Raw genomic sequence first — 12,245 nt, 5'->3', positions numbered from 1 at the left:
CAACTCACATTTACTCCCAAACTTGTTACAGTCAGTGTCTCTTTCTCTCCCTCAAGTTGTTCTGAAACTACACTCAAGGGATAAATAAATTTCATGTTCAAAGCCTCTGGCTTCTTCTTTATGCTTATTAAATTTTTTGGTGTAACATTGTTTTGTAAAATTGTATAGGTTTCAACTGTACAATGTCTTCTTTTTAATGTCATTATTTAACTGCATTTAACACTGTATATCACTTTTCCCAGGCCTCCTGTATGGTAATTTTTCTTGCTCCTTGTACCAACCATCTCCTTATCTCCATCCCTATATCCTCCATATTCCTCATTTCTTACTTGACTGACAAAATTCTTCTAGTGCCCAATGTTTGTCCTAACTTACATCTTAATTTTTTCATGTTTTCTCTCAAATTTCCTTGTCATTTCTTGACTTCAAATACTAACTATAATTTGATGCTAGCCCAAATAATCATGATATACCCACCATTACAGATCCATAGTCATAATAGCCCTATGTATTTTAACTATTCATTAGTGTTCTAGCTAACAGTCAAAGTGACTGAACACCAATTCACTATGTCTATATATATATATATGTATTTTTTAATTAAATTTATTGGGGTGACATTGGTTACTAAAATTATATAGGTTTCAATTGTACAATTCTGTAATACATCATCTATATATTGCATTGTGCATTTCAAAATCTGTTTCTTCTCCTTATTTTCAGTAATAATAACAACAATAAGTGACACTTATGTAGAGCATATGATCTGCCAGATATTGCTCTCAGTGCTTCACATACATTAAGCTATATAATCTTAAAAAGAACCCTGTAATGTAGGGGCCATCATCATTTCTTCTTTACAAGATGATAGAACTGAGACACAGAGAAGTTGAATTATTTGCCTAAGGCCACACATAGCCATTGATCCAGCACTCACTGTGGATCCAGGATCCTTTCTTAATCAGCTAGTTAATATGATAAGTCACCTATTCCTTCTTCCCAGACACATATATACATATGTGAATTCTATATCTAAACTCTCCTATTAGCCAAACTGTCACATATCATAATAATCAACAGAAATAAATTAAATTCTATTATAAACCCTAAGTCCTTAATTCTTACTCTAGATTAATTAATGTGCTAGAAGTAATTAAATCAGCAGAAATATAGCTGAATTTCATGAAAAAGATCAGAAAATGTTATGCCCATTAATAACTTCTGTAGCTATTCAAGCAGACATAATGCAATAAGGATAATTAAATCTTGTGCTCCGGGGAGCAAGTAGCTTTGCTTAAGGAACAGAGAGGAAAATATGCCTCCATTGTCTGCCCTAGGGAGAATAGTAGAAAAACTGACTAGGTATATTAATGGGGTAGTAGAAAGGGTAACATCTGCTCCTCTCTGAAATATCAGAGCTTTGGCTGAGGTAGAATTAACTGATTCCTATCTGATATTGAATTATAATAAGTTTCATTTACAACATGGTGAAAACATGCTGCTTTAATTTCATTTTAGTTTTAATTTACTAACTACAGTAGAATAAATGCATACTATCTCATAAATGCACCAAAATATTAAATTTTAGATGTGCCTAGCAGGAAATGTTTCTAATGATTTTTAATTTTTGTTTTCAAAATTAATTTCAATGGCATTGAGTTCTCAAAGCAAAAGCTTACCGCCCCTCCCCTCTCCTTGTGGGTCTCACTGGCCTGAATCTAAATTATCAATGGATTACTGCAGGCAGCAGAAATAAACATGTTGAGTCTGAAATAACATGATGAGTCTGAAATACCAAACCTGTTATAGAGCAAAATACTTAATTATAATTCATAAAAAGCTGTACTATTCTTAATCCTTTAAGAATAAAGATGCTTGAGTATTGGCAGCAATTATCTTCGTATACTGTATAGAAAATTCAAATTTAATGCCTGAGAAAAATGAAATGATAATTTATAATTTGAAATATACTAGAGGTACTAAAATAATGTATATACATTTTAAGAGATGTTATCTATGCTCAAGCAGTAGTTCGCCATAATCAGAAGTTTCTGGACACTGATGGTAACCACTTTGATCACCTCTTGTAATCGCAGAATTAAAACATGACTTGTATTCAACTTTTGTTGTCGGTATATATTATTACAATTAATACAGTTTTTTCCTTTCTTAAAATGTATATACATTTTTTGGCACCCTTTGTATACCTGCTTGAAAATTTACTAATCTGCCTACCTTAGTGGTCTCATAGCAGTGAGTTTTAATAGGTTCAAAACAATCTAATTCCTGTTCTCAATTTCAGGTTGTGAGTATATTTTTATTTTAATATCTCCCTAAAATTTAATTTTATTCCTATCTGCTCTCATATTTTTTTCATGGCTGGGCCTCTGGGCTGTGCCAATTTGCATATTTGAATTAATGCACCGAATAATGTTTGAAAGTCTAATCTTATTAAATGTCTTTAAATTCAATACTTCCCCTGACTGGTTAGACCCTATTAATTAACCCATATGTTATTAAAACCTCATGCTGGCTACACTTGATTGTCTCTGGGGGTCAAATTGACCAACTGGTTCCCTTAAATAAACATAGTACTGAGACCGGGAAATTTATATGAAGTTAGACCTCCAAAATTGCTCACTTTTCCACTACACAAGACTCCATGCATTATAGAATTTACTGGTTGACTAATTGCTTAAGAGTTGACAGTTGCTGAGCTAAAGATTTTTCATCTCATTTTCCCTCCCATGAGCAAAGCTTTGTCACAAGAAAATTTAAATAGCAGAGTGAAATGATTTATATGTTCCATATGCTACAATTGCACTAATGGTAACTTCACTGGGTAGTAACTGGCCTAAGGAAAGAGGAAGGAAAAAACTGATAGTTAATTGTAATAATATATCAAAATATGAATAGCATTCCCTTTAATAAACAAAGACACAAATAAATACCAGTAGCTTTATATAAGCAAAAGGGAAAAAAAATGCTAAAAGTGTAGATGTACTATAAACTATGGAGTATATTTATATTTAAATGTATAAATATATTTTAAAAGTGTCTATGACTTATCAATTACATATAGGACATAATTAATGGTGAAAATAAGCAATAAAATGTTATTTACATGACACAAGTTTCAAATGTTGAGATATTCTATTTCTCAACATTAAATAGGAGGAGCTCAAGATGGGAGACAATTTTCATAGATACCTAAGGCTATCTTATATAAGTTGGGGCAAGGGCTACAGTTATTCTAGAGGAAAGGATTTCTTGCTCTGGAGGAAAGGATTATAGATGAGGTCTTCTGAGTAAACCAGCAAAGTCAAAACATATGACCACTGTCTCCAAGCACTTGTGCATTCCTATACCCTGTACATCCATGTAAGCATATTTATGGAATATTAGCCCATCCGATGAAAGTCTTTTTATGTATGAAGCTGCAAGAGAGGATTTGGAACAAGCCCAGCTGCCCACCAATCCTTAATAAAAGAGAAACTCAAGGCACCTTTTGCCATGATGTGTATAAGAACATTTGACAATAAGGATTCCAAAACCACATCACTTCTAACCTCTGAACGTGGATCTTAGGGAGACAGTCCAGTGCAAGGTGTGTGTATTTATCATAATTTCTCAGTAATATCAACTTACTAAAATTCATTTTTACTTTTTTTAGTAAAAGATGTAACTAATTTTTTTATTTACCTGTAAAAGTTAATCATAATAGCTTATTATGTACAGTCAGGGTTTATGACACAGACTTTCCTCAACCCACCCTCCACAACCTTGAGTGCGTTTGTGGCTGTTTGTGTGTGCGGTTAAAGGAAGGATCAGGTCTTTTTTAAAACTTGTGATGTGTTTCTGAAAAATGTACAAAGTTGGCTAAATGGGACTGCCATAATAATTACAATAGAGTGATTAATAGGACATTACTAGTGCTGTTACAGCATTTTGTTGTACGAAAGAATGGTTGAATGGTTATGTCTAAAAATTTAAAATTAAAAACTAAAATGAATATTGCAAAACTACCTACTGTATCTGCTTAGCAAATGGAAATTATTAACAAATGGATATTTTCAAGAAATATTTCAGAGGAAAATCTTGCCTAAAATTATAATATTAAATATACCATAGCAATTAGAAATATACTCTTTTCTTAGCAATTAATGTTATGCTCTTTTTATAATTAGCAATACAAAAGTTTAATAACCAAAAATTATAGTTGAAATTAGCAGATATCACTAGCATAGCTATAAATTTGATCATTATATCATTAAAAATAGGACATTCTAACAGCTAAATTTCTTTGTCAATGGTGAATTTACGTATAAGAACAAAATCATAGCTTTCATCAGCTTTCAAAACCTCTGTGTCATCATGACTATTTACTGAATCAGTGAAAATGCTATATTCTTTTAATATGCCAAAAATAAGTATAAATTAAAACTGGTAATTCAGCAGAGAACAGCATGAACCACAACATACTGAGTCACTACAGTGTGCCAAATCTCTATTATAGATTTGCACATAGTACACTGTATACTCATTACAACAAGATTAGGTACACATTATTACTATAATTTTAAATATAAAGATGACAATAGTTAGTAGGTGTTTAAAATCCTGGTTTATCAATTCAATATATTCTTAACCACTAGGCTATGATTTCATATTTAGCTATATATTTAGAGGGTATGATCATGTCTTTCTGCAAGCACCTAATTGTTTCTCCTTTCATCATCACAGGACTTGCAAACATATCACCCAATTATGAAATCAGGCACAAAGTACAGGATCTCATGAGCTGGATGGGTTCTAGATGCAGTGTTCCTTGATCTGAAGAAGTATGAACTAAAAAGTCAAGCTGTCTGTCATATAATGGTCATATAAAGAGAGACAGGATAACTAAAACAAATTCTCCTATTTAAATAGGAAAATAGATGAACTTAGTGAGAATTTACACAAAGAGATAGAAACCATTAAAAAGAACCAATCAGAAATGAAGAAAATAACTGAAATGAAGACTATATTGGATGGAATCAACAGCTCATTAGATAAAGCAGAGAATTGAATCAGCAATTTGGGAGATAAGGTAGTGGAAAACACCAGGAACAGAAAAAAAAAAAAAAGAGGATATTTTAAGGAACAACATCAAGGATACCAACATTCTTATCATAGGGGCACCAGAAGGAGAAAAAGGAGAGCAAGAGATTGAAAACCTATTTGAAAAAATAATGATGGAAAAATTCCCTAATCTGGAGAAGGAAATAGACAAACATGTCCAGAAAGTGCAGGCAGACTCAAACAAAATGAATCCAGAGGCCCACACCAAGACACATCATATTAAAATGCCAAAAGTTAAAGACAGAGAGAGAATCTTAAAAGCAGCAAGAGAAAAACAGTTCATACAAAGGAGCTCCCATAAGGCTCAGTTAATTTCTCAACAAAACTTTGCAGCCCTAAGGGACTGTCACAAAATATTCAAGTGATGAAAAGCAAGGACCTACAACCAAGATTACTATACCCAGCAAGGCTATCATTCAAAATTAAAGGACAGATAAGGAGCTTCCCAGACAAGAAAAAGCTGAAGGCATTCATCACCAACAAATCACTATTACAAGAAATGTTAAAGGGACTTCTTGAAGAAGAAGAAATATGTGTGTGTGTGTGTGTGTGTGTGTGTGTGTATATATACACACACACATATATATGTGTATATATATATACATATATATGTATATATGTACATATGTATATATATATATACATATGGGTGTGTTTATATATATATACACATATATATTTACTATATGTATATATACACATATATACATATATATATTTAGAGAGAGAGAAATATATATATATAAATAAATGCATTATTAGTAATAAATTGGCAATAACCACATACCTATCAATAATTACTTTAAAGGTAAATGGATTAAATGCTCCAATCAAAAGACATAAGGGGGCTGAATGAAGAAGAAAACAAGACCCACACATATGCTGCTTACAAGACACTCACTTCAGATTGAAAGACACACAGACTGAAAGACAAAGAGACAGACAAAAGATATTTCATGGAAATGGAAATGAAAAAAGTGCCTGAGGAGCAATACTTATGTTAGACAAAGCAGACTCTAAAACAAAAATTATAACAAGAGACAAAGAAGGACAAGATATGGAAGCAACCTAATTGTCCATCAATAGATGATTGGATAAAGAGGTGGTACATATATACACTGGACTATTACTCAGCCATAAAAAAGAATGAAATCTTACCATTTGCAACAACGTGAATGGAGCTAGATGATATTATGCTATTTGAAATAAATCAGACAGAGAAAGACAAATAGCAGATGATTTCACTTATATGTGGAATCTAAAAAACAAAATAAATGAACAGTCAAAGCAGAAACAAACTCATAGAAAAAGAGAACAAACTGATGGTTGCCAGATGGGAGAGGGGGTAGAGAGCTGGGTGGAAAAGGTGACAGGATTAAGTACAAATTGGTAGTTACAAAACAGTCATGGGAATGTAAAGTACAGTATAAGGAATATAGTCAATAATATTGTAATAACTATGTAGTATAATGCCACGTGGATACTAGACTTATTGGAATATCACTTCATAAGTTATATAAATGTCTAATCACTATGTTGAACACCTGAAACTAATATAATAATGAATGTCAACTGCATTTGAAAAATAAAATTAATTAATTAATTTAAAGGGGGGGGTGAGGATAGGATGTATTTTAGCAGTCACTGATCAATAGTAATTCTGAAATCCACTTGGCGTTACCTAGAGGTAGAAAATATTCCTTAACTTATGTTCTGGGACTAATTCATAGTCCAGTATACTCAGCAATGCCTTTTTGGAGTGTTTTTATTTTGTTTTGTTTTGTTTTGTTTTGTTTTGTTTTGTTTTGTTTAAACATCTTCCATGGCAAATTATGAAGAGAGCGTTGGAGAATATGTCCTTTTTGGCAATCTGTCTAAAGACCAAGAAGTACTTACATCTCAAGAACTCTCAGTCTAAGGTGGTGGTGCTTTTTGCTAACCTTCTACTCTAAGGTAGTGGTGCTTTTTGCTAACACAACACTACTTTACAAGGTTACAGGTTTTCTTAATGTGCTTTTCAGGTTCACTCTGCCAAAAATTGATGCCCAGAATTCTTTGCACAAGCCTCTCTCTAGATTCAATGATGTGTATTTTAGATGTATCATGTTTCAGTAAAAATACCACTTTACATATTCTAGCATCACTTTTCTCCTGCTGAATGGCATGTTAGTTATTTTAGAAGCATGATCTACAAGGCATATTATTTTAGAAGTTTTAACAAGTTTTGATGACCACACCCCCTCATTGGATTTATCCTGAGGTGATTTTTAATGTTAACCTCTGAATTAGGCCTTTTCCCTGAGGCTGTTTGTTAATGGCTGTATCTTTAATTTGGTGAAAAATAATTTCTCTTAGCAAATTTGAGATTCTGAACTGTTTCTATTACTTTTAAATACTGTTTGAAAACTGGCTATTCTTTTCAGATTTCATAATTTTCTTTTAGTACTTATATATGTTTATCAGGTACATAATCTTCTTTCCAATTTCATGCAATAATTTCAGTAAGTGTTTCAATGCTACCTACCATAGGTCACAATTTTTCTGGTATCCCATAACAGTTTCCACACTGTTTTTTCTGGTCATTTGTATCAGTGTTCTTGTAGCCCACAGCCTTAATCGCAATTATATTTTAGGTTTATGTTGCGATAGCTCCAACTTTTTTAATGGTCATCTATTGACATAGCAAAGCTGCATATACTATCATCCCCAAACCCAGTGGTTTAAAATAACAATCATTTATTCTTATTCATGTGTCTACAAGTCATCTGAGAGTATCTCTGCAGGTGCCATCAAAACTTAATTAGGCTTAGTTCCAACTGCATGTTTAGTTTAGACATTCCTCTGAAAACACTGGGCTTCCTGAGGCCATTTGTTCTTACAGTATCCAAAGCATAAAATGGCAAGTTCAACCACACAAGCACATTTCAAACTTCTGCTTGGGTCACATCTGCTAACATCCCATTCCCAAAACAAATTAAATGACCGGGTTCACAAATCAAGAGACAGAGAAGTATACCTTGAATTTGGATGTGCAAAGTCACCTGGTAGAGATGCAGTCACAAGGATGGATGAAGAACTGGAGCCCAAAGTCTGGTCTGGCACAGCAGGTCTTCATCTTCTTTGTTCTGGCCCCCATATTCCTAGTAAACGTGAGTGAGGCTTGCATCATTTATTGCCAGCAATTCTACGATGTTTACTCTTATGAGACTTGTGGGAAGGTCTTGATTCTTTTGATATATTTGAGTTGTTACTAAATCAGTCTAGGAGAATGTATATAGAGAAATTATATCATGGGCTTGCAGACCCTTCCACTTCCTTCAAAAAAAAAATAAAAAGAAAAAAAAGCACTAAGGAAATTCTAGCATGTTAGAGCACACTGTCAGGCAAGCTGCCTTGATAGACATATGGCCTTGCTTGGCATTCTGTGAAGACGTCACCATGAGCAGGTGCCTGTCTATAAGCAACAGATCATGTACTATATCAAACACTACCTCATACCATTGGGAAAATTTTGACTTTTCCTCTAATTGGTGACCATGTCAATGGTACCTTTAATTGTAAGGTTTTGTAGACCACATGTGTGTGAGATGAGTATGATTCTCAAAGCAGTAAATTTTTGTGGAAAGAACAGAATCTATGCTACATATGGAAGATGTAGCTGGATTTTTCACAACCAAGTTTTCTGAGAGTGGAAAAGGAGATAATTGCTCTTTCCCTGTTTCATATACCAAATTGTGTGTATGTGTTCAGATGTTGTCCAGCACACTGTGTTAGTAGTAGATAGACACAGCACCTTGTGGGTTGTGCAGTGTTGGACCTTGTATAAAATCCACTACAAAGGATGGTCCTGGCCAGAATACTGGTGATATAAAATCCCTTTATAGTTTGTGTCAAGCAAAGGTAAGACATGCAATGAATTTTCTAACGTCATTCTTATGTATCACATTATTCTTGATCAAAAAGATATTTTGAAGACATCATTTAATGCCAAGGCCTGGAATTGGAGAGTAGAATAGGTTTTTTCCCCACTTAATCTGGCAGTGGCAGCTGTCAAAGTTATAAATCACCATTTATCCAATGATCATCTATTTAAGTATGTGGTTGTCAGGCAGAAACCAAAATACAGAGACTTCTGACTTTTCTCTCTGCTGTGTCTTCTCTTCTAGATGTAGCTCACATTGCAGGTGCAACTATGGAAGCCATTGCTAGCTTGGTAGTGATCTTAAGATCTCATACAGTCTGGAGGCACATAATCATCCACCAAGGGACAAGAAAAGTAGCAGTGAATGGTACTGGACTAACAGAGTCATGGTAATGGTAATATGGAGCCTTAAAACACTGAGTTGGCTCTTTAGACATATATCCGCATGTATTGTGAACATAACTGGAAGCTGTGAGTGATAGAATTGGGCAGAGGATCAAGCAAGAAGCTATACAAAATGTAATAAACAAAATGAGTTATCTTTCTTGGCAAATCTAAGAATCCCTTTGAATTATGGAGTAAACACTTGAAAGGAGCATCAGATTTCCCAAAGGACTGTTAGTGTATGCCAAATTTGTGACCTGATAACACCTATTTCAGAAATATAAATTATTCATAGAAGAGAGAAAACATACTTTCAGTCATGCAGGAACTGAATCTAAAGGCTTCTCAGCCCATTTCAAATAAGAAATGTATTGAAATTTTTTTTTTTTAATTTTCATATTCCTTTAGGAAAAAGAAAAATCCTAGTAAAACTTCACGCAGTGACAGAGGGTCATGGCAGTAGTACATTAAATCCTAGAAAGTCAGCAGAATGAACTGAAGAGCTGTGGGGGAAGAAAACCATTGCCTTGTATCTCTCACAGTGCCACCCTCTGCCACTTTTGGGCCTTATACATTAAGGAAAGGTCTGAGAAAACAGTTTATGTGTTACCAGGGTGCACTGGTTTCTGAGACATGTACTTTGGATTGGGCCCCTTTTCTATTACTGCTTGTCTGAACATGGGCAAATCTCATAAATCACTAAATTTTAGTTTTCTCATTTATATTTGTTATCATTATACTACCTATCGCTTAGGTTTGTTGAGAAGATTAAATGACTTTATACATACAATGGTATTACCCCAGTACCCAGTAAAAATAAAATTCAGAAAAAATGTGGCATCACTTTTCTTCTTCTCCCCCTCTTTCCTCTTCTTCACTTTTTTTTCTTCTACCCACTCCACCCTCTTCCTCTCCTCTGTATTTCCTTCCCCTACCTCCCTTGTGTCCTCAAGAATCTGGATGCTTCCATAGATATTAGATATATCTAGAATATTTGCTTAATGAGCATACAAAATTAAACCCTAGAGGGAAAATAGTGAAAACAATACTCATCTGAGACTTAGATCCAAAGACACAGGGATTTAAATACAAGGCTGAACAAATTCGAATATCTACACAACGAATGTTTCTGGTGGGCATATGGATAGCATTAGAGTCAAATATTAGCAAACAAAGTTGTGCAACTTCTTGGACTTAATGGCTTAGCATTAAATGGATGTTCTGTTGCACATTCATCTATTTAGAACACAGTTTAGAAAGAAATGTATAACTTTGAATAATTTCTTGTCTTTGATTTATTGCCCACCCTTATTCTAAGTGCTCTATTATTTAAGCCACTGAAGAGACACATCTTAGAAAAAAATACTGGGCTATGTGTCCAATCCCAAAAGTACAAATTATAGCCAGTCTATTTCAAGTCTTTTTCTTAGTAGCTGAAGTACAAGTGAAATAAACAGATACATTTTGTTGACATTCTGTTCCAAAAATGTAGATGTGAGAGTGCTTTGAGGAAAAGAGAATACTGTGCAGTGCTTTCTCCTTATATAATGCATATTTTAAACTGCGTACTTACCTATAAGGAAAAAAGATCATTGTATAGAGTTTTAAACAACTCAGGGCTTTATTTTCCCATATTTTAGAAAGTCAGAAGCTAGACAGGTGCTGACATTTACATCATTGGTCATGGCTGTCAGGGCCCAGGACTGAGGTCACCATAGCTTTACCTTCATAATGTGAAAAACGTGCAGAGAGATATTATATCTCCAATTCCCACATCAGTATTTAAAGCAAGAACAAAAAGGAGGGTCAAGAATAAAAAGGATCCACACCAGCTGATTTTGACTTCTGTTTATGTGTCATTTAGTAGAACTGAGTCAATGGCTATTTCTGTCTGCAAGGAACGATAGGAAATGTCGATTTTTAGAGGTTCTTGGTGCTTACACCAAACTGGAGTTTGATTAATTTGGACAGAAAAGGGGCCACATATTAAAGCTCAGGGAACTGAAAATAACCACGTAGGATGGCATGAACATAAAAAATTCCTAACTAAGGTAGGCCATGGCAGGAAGTCACATCCTTGGCCTGTAGCTTCCTCCACAAAGGTCAGTCTTTACCTTAAGTGAGCCTATCAGTTGTCTTTTTGCATCTAAGATAATATACCCTTGGAATGTCAGAGTAATCCTTTTCCGGACCCCCCCAGGGGGCATGACCCACCACATCAGAGCAGGAAACTACAAAATCCCTCACTGTTATCTTGTTCCCCAAATAACATCTCTATGTGCTGTAAAATGCTATTAAGTATCTTGTACTCACCTATGTAGAAGAAGTACCTCTCTCAATTTTACTTTTTATCCAATCCCAGAGATTTCCTTGCTTTGCTTTATCCCACTCTCTTAATCTACAACCAGTGGATTTCATGTAACCTTCCTCCTTTGACTCTAATGTATAAAATAAGTTGCAAAGCAGCCATTTTCCGGAGCATTTTCTCAGTCCGTTGAGACTTTGCTTCCCAGCAATTGTCGTCAGTTTGGCTCAAATAAATTCTTACAAGCTTTCTCGCTGGATGTTTTTTTTCATTGAAATTAATAAGGAACCAATTAAGATTACTTAATGTGTAGGCAATAACCAATTTCTCCAGCAGTGCCCACTTTGGCTCCACAACAAGCACACATACGTCTGTCTATGTTCAAGTCACATTCTCCACCGCCTCCAAGGAGACACCACGAAGCCCTACCTTCTTGGCATGCAGGTCAAAATAGATCTCTAGGTGATCTCTAATCTCTCCCATCAGGTCTGGATATGACTCCTGTGGTTTGAT

Source organism: Rhinolophus sinicus, linkage group LG03 (genome assembly GCF_036562045.2).
Source record: "Rhinolophus sinicus isolate RSC01 linkage group LG03, ASM3656204v1, whole genome shotgun sequence".
Classification (NCBI taxonomy): domain Eukaryota; kingdom Metazoa; phylum Chordata; class Mammalia; order Chiroptera; family Rhinolophidae; genus Rhinolophus; species Rhinolophus sinicus.
This window is presented reverse-complemented; position numbering follows the sequence as displayed.